The sequence below is a fragment of the Brassica napus genome, chromosome A8 (genome assembly GCF_020379485.1).
Source record: "Brassica napus cultivar Da-Ae chromosome A8, Da-Ae, whole genome shotgun sequence".
NCBI classification, from domain to species: Eukaryota; Viridiplantae; Streptophyta; class Magnoliopsida; order Brassicales; family Brassicaceae; genus Brassica; species Brassica napus.
In genome coordinates, this window is record NC_063441.1 from 8,648,735 (window position 1) to 8,669,216 (window position 20,482).

The 20,482-nt window shown below is 34.5% G+C and overlaps 1 non-coding gene across 1 annotated transcript; it reads left to right on the forward strand.

The window, feature by feature from the left end:
* Positions 1-18,089: 18,089 nt before the first annotated feature.
* On the forward strand, positions 18,090-18,196 carry LOC125577543. The gene has a single exon (XR_007315952.1). It is a non-coding gene; the product is annotated as a small nucleolar RNA R71 (small nucleolar RNA).
* Positions 18,197-20,482: the final 2,286 nt, after the last annotated feature.

Genomic DNA, 20,482 nt, shown 5'->3' on the forward strand with positions numbered 1-20,482 from the left:
TCCTACTATATATTGATTGAGAAGTCACATAAGTGATTTTTATTACGTGTTGATCATAAATGAACTCTTCAAATTGTTATAATATGATTGACCGATGATTTTTAATTTTATTTATTATAATTATATCTAAAAGGAAAGGATAATTCAATTACCACTTTCCAAATAATCTACAAAATGTTATAAATAATTATTTATGGTAACTAATTGTAGAAACTATGAAAGAGTAATAATGCGATCAATTTTTTATATATTTATAAATTACATAAAATAATAAACAAAAGTGTTTATTTGAATTGATATAATGATTTTATATTCGTATAGAAAGAATTATATTTGTATGTAAAGTATCATAATAACTATTAATGTTTAATAATTCAATGCATTCTTTATAAACCATTTATAAAATTATAAATACATTATAAAAATTAGATGTTTTAAATTATTATAAGAGGTTCTAAGTTATTTATAGAAGCTTATACATTAATTTATAAAATGTATTTTGAAAATTTATCCTCCTATTACAATATTTTGATTTTTTTTTCATTTTTAATGGTAAAATTCTTCAACTATGCTTACTTAGTGTAGAAATCCCTAAACTAAAGATATACTGGTAGTAATAGTAATTATGACATGTTTGAGTTTAATTCATTAAATAAAGTTAGTTTCGGGGGTTTTTCGTTAAATACTTAGTTTGGGGGTTTTTATTTAAAACAAACTTAGTTGAGGGGTTTTAATGTTAAAATTCTTTATTCTTTCCTTATTATCTATTATTTAAATCCTTATGGTGGGATTTGTTTTATCAAAAACCAGTTGCAATTAACTGACGAGATATCTTCTTTCCTAATATCATGCATTTAATATTTAAATATATATATAAACCAAGATTTGAGTTACCAAAATTATGTATATATTATAACCAGAATATCTTTAAAATTTTATTAAAAGATATTATATCTCATAGCTGAATTAAAATTTATTAGAGGATATTCTATCTCATATATTATCTTGAAAACTAGGTCATTTAGAAACTTAAACTAATTTGCTATATAAATATCACGCCACTATCATTAGTTTCACGCATCTATCTTTTAAGTTTTCATATGTTTTTGATCGTTCTAATTTAAATTCTATTTTTGTGATCTTGCGCAGGTGTATGATAATCAATAAGTAACTCATAGACGGAAACACCATTACTGGTAATTTTAGGGGGAATTCTTCTTCTTCGTTTATTTTTGTTATCTTCTTCTCCATGTTGTATCTCTATCTATATTTTTGCATCAGTAGTGATTCAACTAACAAAAAGAGACGACTTTGTTTATCCAGGAACTGATCATCCCTTTCAAAAAATGTAATTCTTTTTTTTTATAAAGTTAAATCACTTATCAAGAATATAATATAAGATGTGTATGCTAATCAAGTGCAATTTATTTATTGTACGTGATCCTCTTTGGTACGTCTGAGAGCCAAAGGTAATCTCAAAGCTTTTTAAAAACTTTGAAACTCATTGACGTTGTCCTATCAATTATATAATTTGTTATCTTTTGGGGATTTTTTAGATCTTTAAATATTTTTGTTAGAATTACCTCTTTTCTGATTCAATACTTAGAGAAGGAAACCGTAAATCATCAATGCTGTTACAATGAAACCAATGATAATAAATCTTAGGTAATTCAAATCTCTTTTTTATATTTCATGGCTGATTTTTTATTGGGGTTATGCATGAAATATTTGTTTTTTCTTAATTATATTTTTCTGATGTTTTAAGATTAGTGTTAAATGTGATCATTTTCTAAACGTTCTAATGTATTCTTTGTTCATATGAACATAGTATAAATATCAATATGTAACATCGAATCTTTCATATTAACCATATACATGTAACATAAGTATTATATAATTGTAAATATGTAATTATTAGTTTAATATTAATGTTAATGCCCACACATGCGTGCGGGCGGTCCACCTATTTATCAATTGAGTTGGTAAACCTTTTTTTTAGTTGGTCAACCTTAAAAGAAAAGACTTAATGTGACATTTAGATTCAAAACAGTTACGAAGCACTCTTTTTCTGATGGAGATTATGTACAATAAGATCATGCTTATATATATTCGTTTGGTTAAGATATGAACATATATATTGATGGTGGATCCAGTTATAAGAAGTGGAAGTCCTGCAATTTTATAAAGTAATTTAGTGGTGGATTTTAAGTATGCATACAAAGCTTTTGTATACGGTGGTTCAGTCTGGATCAGAGCCGGTCCTGACCACAAGATGGTGTAGCATGGGCTTAAGGCCGATAGATTTGTAATTGTCTTAGGAGCCAATCTATTATATCGCCATCAAACCAATTGTTAGACATTTGAGTATTTATTATTCATGTCTCAGGTTCGAAATTAGCTATCATTTGATTTTACTTTATGTTGTGCTGTAAACTTCAACGGTGATATTTCAGCTGTAGGAAAAAATTCTCTAAGGAAACTTCCGTTCTTTCTTTTACCTATGTTTCCTTTTTTGTTTAAAATATTTTTTTCGTGAAATTGTATCTATAAAATCATTTTTCCATAATCATTTTCCATAATCATAGTTTAAAAGTGTATGCGTCTCAATCGCGATGGTCTTGGAGTAGTCGATCGCCAAACGTGTATGCGTCTCTTTTTTGGCTGCTCGACTTGAAGGCTTTTTCTCTGGTGACTTCTTTTGTTTGAAGAAGTGGTAAGTGTGTTGGTTTGTTTGTATGGTTCCTAAGGGAACAGTGGTAGAGATTTCAGCTCAACTCTAATAATTAGGCGTGTTTCGCATTCCTTTCAATCCTACTTTCGGTTCAGTCAGCTTCATCATTCTTGAAGTCCATATTTAGTCTCCAGTAGTATGTTTCTAGCCTTTTTTCACTTCTTTTTTTTTCTTGAGTTTGGGTTGTATCATCGTGTCTCAGGGTGTAACTTGTATCACGCCGGCTTGTGGCTCTAGAAAGGGATTAGACCTTTGCCGGCTTGTGTTACAACTGTTGCAAATCTATAGATGACAAAAAGTGAAATGGGAAAATATTGATGAAAGATGATGAAATTAGCCCAATACCAAAAACCGTAAAATATCATGGCGCGTGTGAAGTAGTGCCTGAGACAAAGACGAAATTACCCTCTGAAACCTCACGGAAGTTTACTCTTGTATAGCATTGTAGGTTCGTAGTTGACATAAAGTTTTATTGAAGATTTTTTTAAAGATTTACATTAGATTTGTTCAGAACAATCTCAACCATTTATATTCTAAAATAAATCAAAAATACTATTTTTCTCTTTCATTGTCGTTGTTTCTTTCTAAAAGTTTACTCTGCTTTTTTCTTCAAGAGTTCATGAGTTGCAAACAACCGAAGAAGATCATGAATTTCTCCGCTACTTTTTCCATTTTCTTCCTCTACATAATCACTTGAGCGCATCCAACCATTCATCATCACAGTCCCGAACCAGATTTTGTTCTCTCTACCGGAGTTCATCCTCTATCGTTTAAAGATACATCGGGTCACTTTTCCAATAATCAAGACGGTACTGTCTAAGAATTAGCTTGCTGTCTGGTCGTGTATATGGTTGTTATTCGTCTAGCCAACTAATCAAAATATGGATGTGGTTTACTTCACGAGCCTCCACGTTATTCATCCTACATCCGAAGACTATCGAGCTGTCACAATGATCGTCCTTAGCATCCCCTTGTGAATTGACGAACGAAATCTCTCAATTGACGTGTCTTTGACGATGGATCTGGAGTGTATCTTCGATGTAGAGAAGGATCAATGACGGGGGACTTGTGTGTTTATCAGTGAATTCAAATTCTGTGTTTAATGGTTACTGCAATTCAAAATCCTTTTTGATTCTGTATTGTGCTAATGGTTACCAAACAATATTGATTTGCTTATCAGTGACACGATGTGAACTAACGCAAATATCATAGTTATAGTTGGTTGTCTTACATTTTGTTCAGTGTCACAGAGTGAACTAATATTGTAAAACAGGTTTAGAGATGAGCATGAGAAGTTCCAACTACTTCGTATTGAAAATGCTAAATTCTTCTAGTACTATATATATTGATGATAGTTATAATAAGTTAAAAACTTCTAGTACGATATATCAAAGAACTATGCTATGATAATTACACGGTTTCAATATAGCATATATGTATATATTAAATCTTAGATTGAGTATAATGGAGTTTAGCCGGTTATAAATTATTCAAATATATTATTCTTGAAAATGATGGTTATTTAGCCATACATATTAAATTAAACGAAAGGTTTCAGCCTATCTTTTTTATTATTTAAAGTTATAGACGGCTACAATATATCATGGGCGTATATATTAAATCTTAGATTGTATAAACATATTTAGCCAATTACAAAGAATTCAAAAATATCATTCTTGAAAATGGTGGCAATTTGAATTTTAGCTTAGCCATACATATAAAATGATGGACAATATTTTATTTACCAACACGGATAATGATACCACTCAAATTACCCTAAGGAGTGTTACTCTCATAAAAAAGGTTCAGATGTAGTACTTAGGGATCGAATCAACAAGGAGTTAGGGAACAATTAAATCTATTAATTCTAAGAGTTGTAAATGTTTAAATGAAATAGCAATGGTAACAAGCGAAGTAAATAGTAAATGTAACTTGATTGGAAATGATATTAGATGCAGGGCCACTATTCAGGTGTTGGAGATTATAATACCTATAGATGCCTATTTGTTGCATGCATGATATGTTAGAGTTCAACCGCTTAACTCAGTGATCAGCTGTCGCATGTTTCACTGGTTAACAAGCTAGATCTCGTGTCTCAACGGTTAGTATGTTGACAACGAAAGAGTGTCGATCGACGGTCCTATTGGGACGTCGACCGATACACCTTTGCCTACGTCGACCAATAGTCAGTTGAGGACATCGATCGACGGGTTCTAGCCAGGCCTATGCGCGAGTATGATATGCCCTATTAAGATACTAAATTGGCGGTTAGCCCTCTCTAACAGTCCTAATATGATAGATAGATGTCAGGATGGGATAACAAGGGTGCTTGAGTATGCAATCCTATGATCATGTTATAGTTAGCAAGGCTAAAACAAGCAATGAATACAAATCTATCATGAATATCACAACAAGGCAGATCTATAGTTTGGGGCTAATCCCACAAACCTATCTGAACCCTGGATCTAATAAATGAACTACTCAGACATAGCAAAGCAATTCATGACAATGAAGAAATGGGAATTCATAGTATAGATGAAAAGAAAATGAAAACAAGGAGTTCCAATCACAAGTGATATTCTCTCCAAAACTCTCTCTCTCTCTCAAAGTAAAACTGTAACAAAAAGCTCTCTTTGCCGTCAAAAATACTTAGGCAGTATATAATCTACTAGGTTAAAAACTCGTCAGGGAATTTTCGTAATTTGGCTTGGACTTGGGCTTCATGTCCGCTGGTTCCAAAATGTCGCGTGTCCAATGTCTCGACATCGATCGATGGTAATTGTGTACATCGATCGATATTAATCTTCATCTGTCGAGGCAACTCTTGGTGTCGATCGACAGCACTGGATGCGCATCGATCGATTGTTCTTCCTCTCGTCGACCTCTACATGGTCAGCTCGGATGAAATGTCCTTTAAGCTCTAAAATGCTCCAAAGTCATAGTTTTACTCCGAAATGTACCTGAACCTGAAAACATACCTAGAAGAGTAGAAAACATAGATATATATATAGTAAAACACCTATATACCATGGATGAAAACGGGTCAAATCCAAAGTATATCAGATAACAACTTGAGAATAAAAACTCTGGGATATTTGACAGTGATACATATGCACAAAATACATGACAAGAGTGTAATAGTAAAATAGACAATGGTAGCTGACACATAGGATTACTATTAAGAATAAAAGGTTATGTTCAATACTAGCAGTTTACATTAAAACTTGGACAGGTAAGTTTCATTATATATACAGACTTACATAAGATGCAACCAAGTTTCATTATATCCATGCCATGATAATATGATAATTAGACGGTTACAATATATCATGTGTGTGTATATCAAATCTTAGAATGTGTATAGTGGAGTTTAGCCGGTTATAATGATGGTTATTTAGCAATACATATATTAAATGGAACTAAAGGTTTCAGCCTATCATTTTTATTAGTTGAAGTTATAGATGGCTACAATATATCATGGACGTATATATTGAATCTTAGATTGTGTAAAACATATTTAGCCGGTTACAAAGGATTCAAAAATATCATTCCTGGAAATGATGGCAATTTGAATTTTAGCTTAGCCATACATATAAAATGATGAATAATATTTTATTTTCCAACACAGATAACAACTTGAGAATAAAAACTTTGAGATATTTGACAGTGCTACATATGCACAAGATACATAACAAGAGTGTAATAGAAATATAGACAATGATAGCTGACACATAGAATTACTATTAAGAGTAAAAGGTTATGTTCAATAGTAGCAGTTTACATTAAAAATTGGACAGTTAAGTTTCATTATATCCACAGACTTACATAAGATGCAACAAAGTTTCCGAACACAGATCCAACAATATCTTACAACATATTAAAAATTCCTAAATGGACCAGTTAACAAAACAAACACAAACCATATGAGAGGATATGAACGAGAAATTTATACATTAGGACTATACTTGCATCTGAGTAAGTCACTTCTTGACAATGGAGATGATGATAGCGGTCACAGCAAAGAAACATCCAAATGAGATGACCAATAATTCTCTCAGAATCTTCTTTCTCTCTCGCATGACTCCATTACTTCGATTTGAAAGTTTTTATTTCCTCTGATTCTTTCTCCAAAACTTCCCGAAGGACACACAAGAAGGACTTCGGTTTCATCTTCATCAAATACATTCAAGATTTTCATTATTCCACTAAGTTTGTGGTACGGGTAGACCTAATACCAAAAAATTCTTAACCAAAATCTTCTTAGTATGAAAACTGTGATATATAACAAAACTAACGAATATTGCAGATTTTAGGAATGCAGAGAAAGTTTTGATTTACAGAGATATTAAGATTTTGTAATTTGAAACAATTTGGTGGAGCTCGGGGTTTGTCGTGTTCCATTTGGTGTCTCAAGATAGAGGATCTAGGGTTTGTTCGATGGATTTGGGTTAGTTTTGAGAGGAGAGAGGTTGAGAGAGGAGAGAGATTGAAAGATTTTTTTGTATTGGTAGGGATATGATGGAAGAAAGAGCAAAGGATGAATATATTGAATTTTGAATTAGTAAACAATAAGGGTTGTAATATTTGGTCTGACAGAGAGAGATTTCGAGCATATATTTGACTGTGACAATTCATCTCATATATTTGGGATAGATTTTTGGGCTAATTTGCGTAGTAGCTATGTATTGCATATAAATTAAGTAAGTAACATTGATTTTGACATAATGTAATGTCTGATATTTAACACATAATTTATCTGGTTCTGCCCTTTTCTGTAACAAGTAACCAGTTATAAGTGATATAATACGTGACGTGTGGGTTTTGTGGCTTAATGAGAATCACACATCAAGAGGAAGAGGAAACACGTCACTATTAAATTTATCATATGCGGTGTTACTGTTGGCAGTAAATGTGTCGAATAAAATAGAACTCCTTCCAATATATCTTATATTCCATTTACTAACCCCAATCACTTAATTCTTAAGATGAATACACGAACAAGTTAATGCTTACCAGATTGCGTGTATACTATTCTATCTCGGTTCTAGATATACTATTTTATCTCTATGACATCGTATCCCGTTGGCAATTATACATAGCCAACCACAACAACTACATAATATACTCAAACCTCTATTTAGTAAATGTAAATCCTAATACGGAAACTATAAACCCAATTACAATCTATAAATTATTTTCTGATATTAAAATACTAAACCTTAATTACTAAACCCTAAACCATAATCACTAAACCCTAAATGTAAACCATAAACCCAAATATTTAAAATTACGAAATGTGTAGATATCATGGAAAAAGTTAATACTAATCCCAACTTTACCCCCTCCACCGACAAAATATTATACCCTAAACCTTAATCACTAAACCATAAACTCAAATATTTAAATTATGTAAAAAAATTAATTTTTCTTAAATCATAAACCCTAAACCCAACCTTACCCCTCCACCAACAAAATACTATACCCTAAACCTTAATCACTAAACCCAAATGTAAACCGTAAACCCAAATATTTAAATTATGTAAAAAAATTAATTTTCCTTAAATCATAAACCTAACCACCAATCGCACTCATCTTGTAGATTCTAAACCTTAAATTTTATTTATTAAACCCTAAACTCAAATATAAATCCTAAACCCAAACAACAAATGTAGCTGTGTGGTTAATGAAATTCGTGTGAAGTTTACACTTATGTAGATCTGGTTAACAATTTCCGTTTTGCTCAATATACGCATAAACTAAGATTGATAACAATGATATAACAACAGAACATAACTTATGTTATGCACTGTACAATCATATTTATTCTGCAAATAGAATAGAATACAACAAATAGTAAATATCATATATTTCATTCACATAAATGGTCTTTCCATTTTACGTACACACGATCTATTCCACTTATATACACATTGCATCATTACATATAAATGAGAATATATTCACCCAAGTGGCTCAAATCTAGTTTCGAACAATCTACTTCACAGCCTAAATCTTCCAATTGTAACCTGAGAAACAAAAGCGAAAAATAAAGGTGTTATGATCCATATAACAAAATAAATGTAAAATAAATTGTATAGTATAACATAATGTGGAATGGAAACTATGTAAGACGTAACGATATGCATAGCTCTCGATCTTAATCCTGATTATGTTCCATCCCTTAATCTCCTGGATTTTTGGATTTTACGGAGCCCACTCATCCACGACATCGTCGGGTATTATGATCATAGAAAAGATTCTCTTCAAGTGAACCAGCCTATCCCCTGTATGGGGCTTACACAGTGGTTGGAACAAAGACACATTTGGTTGTGAATTCCAATGTAGCAGATAAAGTCATATTTCTGCACGGCCCGATCAATAGTTCAAGTCACACACTCCCATAATCCATTTTCTCTTCATAGAATTCCCTTCAACTTTTTATGTCAAAAAAATAATACAATATTGTGGAGTTGAAGGGAAATATCCAAATACATGTCTTATTTTTTTAATAATCCATATTTATAGCAATAAAATACGATTGTTCCTTCACCAAGTAATAAGATAAATTAGTAATTAAAAATATCTAGAATCTATATTATTTATAAGGGACCAGAAATACCTTGCTTACGTATCATTAAGAAATGCATTAACATAAATACAGCCGTAAGAAGAGGTAATACAAAAGTGTGTAAACTATAAAAACGAGTCAAAGTGGATTGTCCAACACTAGCACTTCCGCGTAATAATTCTACAAGAGGCGATCCTATTACCGGAATAGCGTCAGGTACACCTGTTACAATTTTGACTGCCCAATAGCCAATTTGATCCCAAGGTAAAGAATAACCTGTTACACCAAAAGATGCGGTCAATACACCCAGAACCACACCAGTAACCCAAGTTAATTCGCGAGGTTTTTTAAAACCACCGGTGAGGTATACACGAAATACGTGCAGGATCATCATTAGGACCATCATACTTGCCGACCATCGATGAACTGATCGGATTAACCAACCAAAGTTAGCTTCAGTCATTATATATTGAACAGAAGCAAAAGCCTCAGTAACAGTTGGACGGTAATAAAAAGTCATAGCAAATCCCGTAGCTACTTGTACTAAAAAACAAGTAAGGGTAATTCCTCCTAGACAATAAAATATGTTGACATGCGGAGGAACATATTTACTAGTTATATCGTCTGCAATCGCTTGAATCTCAAGACGTTCTTCGAACCAATCATAAACTTTATTGAGATAGGTAAACCAAGGTTCCTCCCCCTCCAAGAACTGTATATGAGAATTTCATCTCGTACAGCTCAAACAAAAAAAAGACCCAAATACTGATTGAAACGGATATGGAATATAAAGTTTTAAACTTCTCTCTCATTCAATATTATTTAAGAGTCAAAATGCGAAAGCTCTTCTTTGTGGTTAAATGCCAAAAACTCAAGTCAGCTCATACGTCTTTATGTTGTGTTGATCGTTACAGGCCTCTTGAATCTTCTAGATTACCTATCGTTATTGTCTTTTTTAGTTGGTATTTGTATGGAATGGGAATACGGATTTCTTCTTGTTTTCTTTATTATTGATAGGAATTTTCTTGTTAAGACCCTACTTATTAATTGAAACCTCAGATTCATACGAAAACCACGATAATTCAATGAAACCTTCAAAGTCCAAAGTTCACTGAGTGAGAACCATTGGATCATCACTTATTCAATTAAAAAAAAAAAGAGCTATAATGATTAAAAACATAAAATACAAAGAAGCGTTTGTCCTTTGATCTAAATAAGATCTTAAACCCTATCAACTAATCATGAAATCCTAAACAAAAATATGACACTTAATCCAATGTCAACCCCAATCTTGCAATGACGAACTAAATTTCCTAAAGCTAACCCCTCTCCAATCATCACCAAACCCTACACAGAAATATAAATCCTAGTAAAAGTATAAAAATACATAAATAAAACACAAGTATGAATTCAGAAATTAAAGAAGGTGATATTAAATGTTCGAATTTATTTTATTCCAAGTCAAATGGAATACAAACGTCTATATTTTATTATATTTCACGTCAAATTGAATATACCTAATGAAGATCATGTCATTTCCAGACAGTAGAACCCGTATGTAACACATATGCTATTCCATATCGAAACAATGTTACTACACCATTTACTATGCATATAAGATAAAAACACAAATATAGTTTAAGAAAGACCACAAACAACTATAATCATATACAAACAAAACCAGCCATAGAAAGCAACACCAAACCACAACAGACGATGGTACAAACTTAGCAGTTATAACACCCTATTTCTGAGACGAGTCCCAAACTGAAAGAAAATAAGCACAATAAAGAGACATTGAAGAAAATCTATGGAAGACACAAAGAACTTACATGTGTTTCAGAGATCTGAGAAGAATCGAGTTGGTGAAGAACCCTAACGCGGAAGACGATTGAAAAGCGAGGACGAGCAAGATGGAGAAGCTTTCGATTGCATGCAGAGGCAAGGCGTTGGAGCAGATCGGAGCGGGAGACCTTTCGTCTAGTTACCAGAGAAAGTGAAAAGAAGAAATTGTGAACTTCGGCAAGACACGATTTACTTGTGTGAAGATAATAATTAATTTTTATTTTTTTTGTCTTCTATCAGGTGCAACCGGTTGCGTGAAGGGGTAGAAGCGTATTAATATATAAATGTAACAGTGAGTATAGAATTGTTAGGTTAAATAGCTATTATGCCAATTACCGTTTTTTTCGTGGCTATAGACCCTAATTTCCCTAGATTTTTCCAATATATGCCGAGTATGTAGCTATAAGGGCATCATTGTTCACCATAATTGTCAACAGTGTCTGAAAAGTGTTCTTTTGGCAGTTTGCTAAATAGCGGAAAAATCGTTGGTAGGTGTCCTAAATTTCCTATATATTATTTGAATAACATAAACGATTAAAATATCTGCATAATATCTAATTTTACTTTGTACTCATAAAACTTTACAATTAACGTGTGATTCTTATATATATATATATATGTGTGTGGGTGTGTGTGTAATAGTATAGTATTTAGATTTAATTTTAATCACAATAACATATCTTAATGAAATATACATAATATTAATTAGTATTTGTAAAAAAAAAATTAAAGAAAATACTTAATGTTAAAGTAATATTTTATTTATTAAATTAATAATATAGATATCCAAAGTATTAGATTTATCTATGACTTGATCTAATTAGTTATTAAAATAGTGATTGTCATCACAATAGATTATAATTTTTTGAATGAAAAATATTATTTTTGTATGATAAAAAATATTTTTTTTTTGTTTTGGAGTTTACATGAAAATTTCTAAGATCATTTGAAAACAATTACATAATTTTCTAATTGTTTTCCTAGTTGCCAAATTCTGACGATAAGATAGCAAACGTCGTAGATAGCTTATCCATGGGGCATTCTACGTTACCTCGTTTTGATATTTTCTTTTCTTAAATTTTACATGTTTATAACTTTTAAGTTTTCATATATTTGTTGATTATAATACTTAGATAGTACATTATTATATTGATAAATACATATTGACTTTTTTTATCATTTTTATGTTATTTTCATACTAATTTATTGTTGGTCTTCCTTATAAATTTTATTACAATTCTTAACAAACATATTTGACATGTTTTTTTAGATTTTGTTTTTTCATTCATCTTATTAATTTATATGATATATGAGGCAATCAGACTAATGATTATAAGAATTCATCATGTATTTTGCTTTGATAACAATAATTTTGAAAATCTTGTAGATTAGATTTATTTCATTAATTTAAATGATTAAATCTTTTTTTTTGTCCAAAAAAAAAGATTTATTTCATTATAGCCTATTTGTTTAGTTTCTATGAAAGTTTTGATTGTAACTGACAAAAAAAGTTTTTCAAAACATATGATAGTGTTGATTAAAATTTTAATTTTGGATGAATAAATAAATTTGTAAATTTCTTTGGATTAATTAAAAACAATTTGAAACTCATAAATAAATTATGGCTTGGGGCGCTCACTCTCCTCTCTCACTTACATATTTTAGAGAGGGAGATAAAGAGTAAATTTTCAATCTTGTTCTTAGATTAGATTATTCTCATGTGTATCTAGATTACATTTTGATATTCATTTCTACTTTTGTTTTTTGGAAATACATTTTTGAAAAATTATTTTGAAGAGTATCTTTATTTTGTGTGCAAGCAAAAATATTTTATTCTATATTTTTTTTTATTTAGTTTTATTATAAATTTTCAAACAATTAATATATATATATATGAGTTAGTTTCATTTAATCATTTATTTATTAGTTTCCCTTCTTTGTGTTGAATTCAATTTTGTATGGAAATAATCAATTTTGGAAATTCTGATATGTTGAAATTAGTAAAATAAAATTATGGTTTTCATAGTTTTAAAAATTATGAATTAAAATTCAAATTTGTCATAATATAATTGGTGATGCTAAATCATAAGTGGATACACTCAATGGCTTATATCCTAAACTTTTATATAGTATATAAAATTATGATTGTCATATTTTGGTATTTTAAAATAATATGTAGACATTCTCAATGATTTATATCCTCAACTTATACATTGTATATGTTATTTCTGAATATTTTCAATAGCATGTAGCCTTAATGATATTACGTGTATACGCACACCAAATAACCTAATGTGCACACTACCACAATCGAATGGTATGTCGATGTAGCACTTTAGGATCGAATCCACAGAGACCAACAATTACACTTTATCCTTATGGGATCAATACTTAGCTAAAACAATGATGGGGTTTTGAGATTAAGGTTTCGTAACAAGCAAGTAATAAGATTAATTAAAGATTTCAGATGATAAAAATGCTAGCCTAGGGTGGTTTGGTCGGGTGTTAAACAAGTGTGAGCCAAACAATTATTGAAGTTCGATTAAAGACCAGTCTAGAACTCGGATCACTCAAGTAGAACAGTCCACTGTCGTGGTACTGCTCCCTATGCTGATCGATCTTGATACCTAAACTCTCGTTTGGATCAAGATGCGACAACAAGCAATAGAGGTCAAGTCCGATATGTTCACAAAACACCCTAACATCTACTTTCGCTGGTTAGGGATGCAATGCTCATTCAAGTTATGTCTAGCAACCTATAACACTTTTGATGAATAGATTAAACCTAGAATCAGGCACTAAGTGGTTAATTTGATGCAAGCCTTAAGAACAACAGTGAATGAAGACAATCGATTTATAACTTATTTATGTCAAGCTCACAGATCTAACACCCTAACACCCTAGACTAAGCAAGCTGACTACTCAGCCATGGAGCAAGAAAACACAGAGATAACAGATGAAGAAAATATGCTGAATCAATAAAATAAAAGAGATAGGGTTCAGGATTCTTCTCAAGAGTGTAGAGATCCTTCTCCCTTTACAATAAGCAAATCCAACAATGGAGTTTTTGGGTCTGGTTCCTCTCTGTAAACTAGCGTAGTATGATAAGGAAAAATAGAAAAAGAAGATATATCCAAACCACAGGCGGCTGGGAGAGAAAATAGAGAGATTAGGGCAAATCCCGAAATAGGTTGTTGTTTCCTTAAAAATCTCTGCCGCTGGAACACTCACTCGGAACAATCACTCGGGTTGCTCCGCTATCCGGAACCGTCATCAAGACTGTTCTGAGTGAAAACCACCAAATTGCACTGTTTGCTGCCTCTTTTGTTCCAGCTAGTCCATCTCCCATCCAATGCAACTCCAGACCTGTAATGACTCGAAAAGGACTAGAAAGACACGATAAAGACTTGAAAATCAATTTAAAAGCATATATACAAGATGTATAAAACACCATATATCAATTCCCCCAGACTTAGATCCTTGTTTGTCCTCAAACAATGTCAAGTATCAAGAACAGGGAGAAAGGTTTGAAAGTGTGGGAACTCTCCTATTCTCAGCAACCATACTTTAACCACGAATCTCTGAACCATACAAGCAGTAAAACTAGGACAACACACCCTTACCGGAACCCCACTGACTGCTGTTCAAAAATCGGCTCCATACTCTTCATCTCAAACCTGAAAAAGCAACACTATCGAGACAGAACTCCCTACATTCATTTAAGAGTAGCGTGAGCTTCTCATCACAGGCATCATTCAGGGTAGACGGTCTAGGTGTGGAACAGGCTATTTAATGGTGGAGTTAAGAGTGTTTAGGGGCTACCATTTCATTGAAGAGGATGCAGGATATCACACAAAATGGCAAGAGAGGATAGATCCATTGATGTCCACAGCCTCTACTCGTTTTTGCTCTATCTGGTGCGACTGTTCTGATGACGGAACAGGCAACTGATTGTTCTGCTTTCTACTTTCCTCTACACACTCTTCAATACTTGGTACCAACTTCTTGCTCGACCTTTCCAGTGGCTCCATGTTTCTTTTCTTTCTTCCCCTTCTCCATCACATTAATCTCGTTTTTTTTTTTTTTTTTTTTTTGAAGACTGATATGGTGATGTGACGAAGAAGGAGGTAATACATGATCATTCTGAGTGCCACTGGTGGTTCTGATTTTGCAACCATTCTGGTTCTCCACCCCTGCTCTTGCGCAGTTCATTGGTTATGGAGCAGTTGCTCCCTTAATCTGCTTGTTCTCCTTTCTGACTGAATTTCTGTAGCAGTAACGAGTAGCAGGCTGCGTTGATCCTTTTCTCTCCGACCGTTTTGCACATATCTGCACATATGACTCTGAAAAACAAATGCATGAAGGTGGAATAAAGGCTATGGTGCAGGGTGGGAACTAGCTAAAGATGAGCTAGCCACTCAGGATCAGCAAGATGGATAAAAAGGATAAGAAGTCCTGAGTGTGTTCTCGTTTCCCTGATCTAATGCCCATAACAAGAAGAATTTCAGTCAAGATTAGGTTCAAGCAAGGTGGAGTTAAGTCTACCCAGTGTAACCTGATCGGCTGAGAACTTCTGGAGAATCAAGTGAAATATGTCAGGTTGTTCCAGGTCCACATGTGTGTCTTTCGCCACTGCTAAGGTCACTGAATAAGATAACTAAAGCACGAGGTGGTTAGTGATCAACACAGAATAAGGTCCTAATTCCCACAAATTTTTGACTGACTCAATAAAAACTGACTCAAATTGACCCAAAAGAAAAACAAAAGAAAGAAACGAGTTAGTAAACGACGAAAACCCTCCGCCAGACTTACTTCACAACGTCCCTGGTGTGAAAATAAATCAGAGAGAAGGAGAAAACAAGAATAAATTTTTTTTTTCTTTTTTTTTCGAGATACTTACCTGGCGCGGAGCAGCCTGACAGAGCAAGACGCGGTTACTCCGGTAAAGGATGCTCTGGAATGAGAGCAGCCAACTGCTTGCTCCAGTCAAGGGTCTCAGATTTTCTGATTTATGACCTGAGACTCAACAAACTAAAAACAAAAATAAGTAAAAAGAAAATCCTAATGTTAATGACACTCACCAGTGGGTTGCCTCCCACCAAGCGCTTGGTTTAAGTCTCTAGCTTGACTTGGTGACTGGGATCAGTCGGGTTGAGCAGGAGGGCCTGTTCCAAAACAAGCTCCACAATCAGACATGTTCAGCTTCAGAACTCTGCTCAGCAACCCTTTCACAGCAGCGTCTCCTTTCTCCTTCAGCTCATGTGTGAGAATGGCTCTGACTTTAGAGAACGGTTTGGAGGTACCCTTGCACTTTACCTCATACTCAATGGAGTTCTCATCACACTTGAGAGGTATCAAAGTCATTGTAGGATCTCCCTTGACCCTTTTCTTCTGGACTTTTGTTTCACCCTTGAATTCCCTCTGAATTTAGTAGGATCAGTGCTAGGATCTTCATCAGAAAACAGCCTGCTCTCACCCTTATCACCATGCTCCTTCTCTGGAACAACCTTCAGCTTTTCTACATCAAACACTGAGATGCAAGAGGCGTGTGATGAGGAAGATCTGGTGGGTACAGCCTTGTAGAAAACTTTCTTGTTGATGTTGGAGAAGCAGACTCTCTTGTTGGGCATATCGATGGTTGCTCCAACAGTAGCCATGAATGTCCTTCCAAATATCAAAGGCATCTCATGATCCTTGTTCATCTCAACAACTTGAAACTCAGCAGGAACAATGCATTCCCCTACTTGAACATGAAGGCTGCGGATGGTTCCATATGGGACTGCTCTGGAAGAGTTTGCAAAGGTCAGGGTCAGCTGAGAACGCTCAACATCAGCAATACCCAAATCGTCTACAATAGCCTTTGAGACGAGATTCACACAAGAACCAGAGTCACAAAGAGCATCCTTGAAGGTTGTTCCTGCGATGGAACATGGGAAAACAAACTTTCCAGGATCATCAACCTTAGGCAATACCTTCAGTGCTGGTGTAGACAGTGCTTTGGTATAGAGGACCTTGATCTCCTCTTGAGTCTCTCTACAGTTTTTAAAGAACTGGAGCAATGGACGAATCTGCAGAGCATCTTCGAATGCAAGTTCTTTAGGAAGCCTTCTCACCATCTTGTTAAAACCAATCAACTGCTCTTCACTAATGGGATCCATCAGATGTCTAGGTGGAATTGGATAGGGAACCTTGGGAACATAGACTCGAGATGGTGGAGTCTCAGCAGGTTCGCTAGGAGCAGTCACTCCAGAGCTAGCAGACCGCTCTGCTCTCTCTTCTGCGCCTAGAACAGTCTCAGCAAACGGCTGCTCTATTGCATTACAGTGCTCAGTCCTAGGATTTTTATCAGTTCTTCCAGGGAGCGTCTCTTGTTGCCTCTTGACACTCTCAGCTGTTTGAGCAAGCTGAACATCAATCTTTCTTATATGGATCGCAAGATTGTCATACTTGTTATTCAGCTCAGTGAACATGTTGCCCATCCTGGGGTCTATTTCCGTGGTTACCTGATTCAACGCCTTGGCCTGAACCTGCTGACCCTGCAACAGCTGTTGCATCATCATACCCAGACCCTTCAGCTCATCTGGTTGACTGTTCCCGGTAGCTGAAACAGCATGTGGATTGCTCTGCGGTTGTCGCTGGTTCTGGTTCTGAATATGCCCGGCCGTAGGTTGTTCCATGCTGAAAACGTGCCCTTGGTTGTTTTTCAGTAGCTGATCAACCTTGGCAGTCAGCTCATCTATTTTCTGGGCGTCAGAACTGTTTCCTTTCTTGGAGCAATCACTCTCCTCTTTCTTATTAGCTGAGCTAGCAGCCATGTTCTCAATCAGCTTAAACGCTCCAGCAGTGGTTTGAGTCATGAAGTCTCCATTGCTCGCAGAGTTTAGAGCACCTTGGTATTTCCAGTCCACTCCATCATAGAAAATGTCCAGGATATAATCATCATCAAATCCATGGTGAGGACATTCTCTGCGATAGTCATTGAAGCGCTCCCATGCGTCGCAGAAAAGCTCATCAGTGAGCTGTCTGAAGGAGGTGATCTTGTTCCTCAATGCAGCTGTTCTCGCCTTAGAGTAGAAATGGCTGAGGAACGCTGATCGGACCTGTTCCCATGAAGTGAGAGAGCCGGTAGGGAGAGAGTTCAACCACCGTGCAGCTTTTCCATCAAGAGAGAATGGGAATAACATGCACCTGATGTAATCTGGTGGAACACCATTCGCGCGAGTGAAACTGCAGACTTTTTCGAAGCTCTCAATATGCTCCATTGGAATTTCTGTAGAGAGACCAGAGAACACCTTTCTCTGTACTAGACCAATCAAAGAAGGCTTGATCTCGAAGTCCTGCCTGGTGCAGGGTGGAGGGACAATGGCAGAGCGCGTAGTAGGGATGTTACGGAAGGTTTCTCTGCCCGATTGGAACAGTCTGCGCCTGTTGTTCCTGCGCGCGAGAGCAGCCTGTTCAGCAGCATCCTGCTGAGCTTGGATGGTCTGCTGCATTTGTTGCATCTGCTGCTGCATGAGTTGCAATGAGCAGCGAGATCATCTTGATTGGCGTGATCACCCATAGTGGTGTCGGTTTGCCTTGGCTGTTGACGATTTGTTCTTTCTAACCTTGCTAGCTCCTGGTTGGTAAATGTAACTAACTCTCCTTGTGCGTTTCTCCGAGTATGTCTACTGGTCATGCACCTGGAACATTAGCTGCAACAAAAAGGATAAGGCAAGTTAGAGGTCTTAGACTAAATAAATAACCGAAAAATAAAGGTAAAAAGATGGTCCCCGGCAACGGCGCCAATTTGATATTACGTGTATACGCACACCAAATAACCTAATGTGCACACTACCACAATCGAATGGTATGTCGATGTAGCACTTTAGGATCGAATCCACAGAGACCAACAATTACACTTTATCTTTATGGGATCAATACTTAGCTAAAACAATATGGGGTTTTGAGATTAAGGTTTCGTAACAAGCAAGTAATAAGATTAATTAAAGATTTCAGATGATAAAAATGCTAGCCTAGGGTGGTTTGGTCGGGTGTTAAACAAGTGTGAGCCAAACAATTATTCAAGTTCGATTAAAGACCAGTCTAGAACTCGGATCACTCAAGTAGAACAGTCCACTGTCGTGGTACTGCTCCCTATGCTGATCGATCTTGATACCTAAACTCTCGTTTGGATCAAGATGCGACAGCAAGCAATAGAGGTCAAGTCCGATATGTTCACAAAACACCCTAACATCTACTTTCGCTGGTTAGGGATGCAATGCTCATTCAAGTTATGTCTAGCAACCTATAACACTTTTGATGAATAGATTAAACCTAGAATCAGGCACTAAGTGGTTAATTTGATGCAAGCCTTAAGAACAACAGTGAATGAAGACAATCGATTTATAACTTATTTATGTCAAGCTCACAGATCTAACACCCTAACACCCTAGACTAAGCAAGCTGACTACTCAACCATGGAGCAAGAAAACACAGAGATAACAGATGAAGAAAATATGCTGAATCAATAAAATAAAAGAGATAGGGTTCAGGATTCTTCTCAAGAGTGTAGAGGTCCTTCTCCCTTTACAATAAGCAAATCCAACAATGGAGTTTTTGGGTCTAGTTCCTCTCTGTAGACTAGCGTAGTATGATAAGGAAAAATAGAAAAAGAAGATATATCCAAACCACAGGCGGCTGGGAGAGAAAATAGAGAGATTAGGGCAAATCCCGAAATAGGTTGTTGTTTCCTTAAAAATCTCTGCCGCTGGAACACTCACTCGGAACAATCACTCGGGTTGCTCCGCTATCCGGAACAGTCATCAAGACTGTTCTGCGTGAAAATCACCAAATTGCACTGTTTGCTGCCTCTTTTGTTCCAGCTAGTCCATCTCCCATCCAATGCAACTCCAGACCTGTAATGACTCGAAAAGGACTAGAAAGACACGATAAAGACTTGAAAATCAATTTAAAAGCATATATACAAGATGTATAAAACACCATATATCACTTAACATTGAAAATCATGTGTTAAACTCATAACTGTTTGAAAGTTGCTGACAAAATAAATTGTTTGAAAGTCTTTCATTTTTAAACTAATTATTATTTTATATTTTAGTTTTATATTAAATTTAAAAACAATATTATATATATTAAGTTAATTTATCTATAATGCTTTAATTTTGTTAACTTACCTTATTTGTTATAGTTTTCTATTTAATTTTTAAATAAAAAATATTTCTGGAAAACTGACATTTTTACATAATAATTTAAAATTTTGATTTGTTATAATATAATTGGTGATTTCAAATCTTATATAGTCTCAATTTTTATATAGTACTAGATTTTTTATTCGC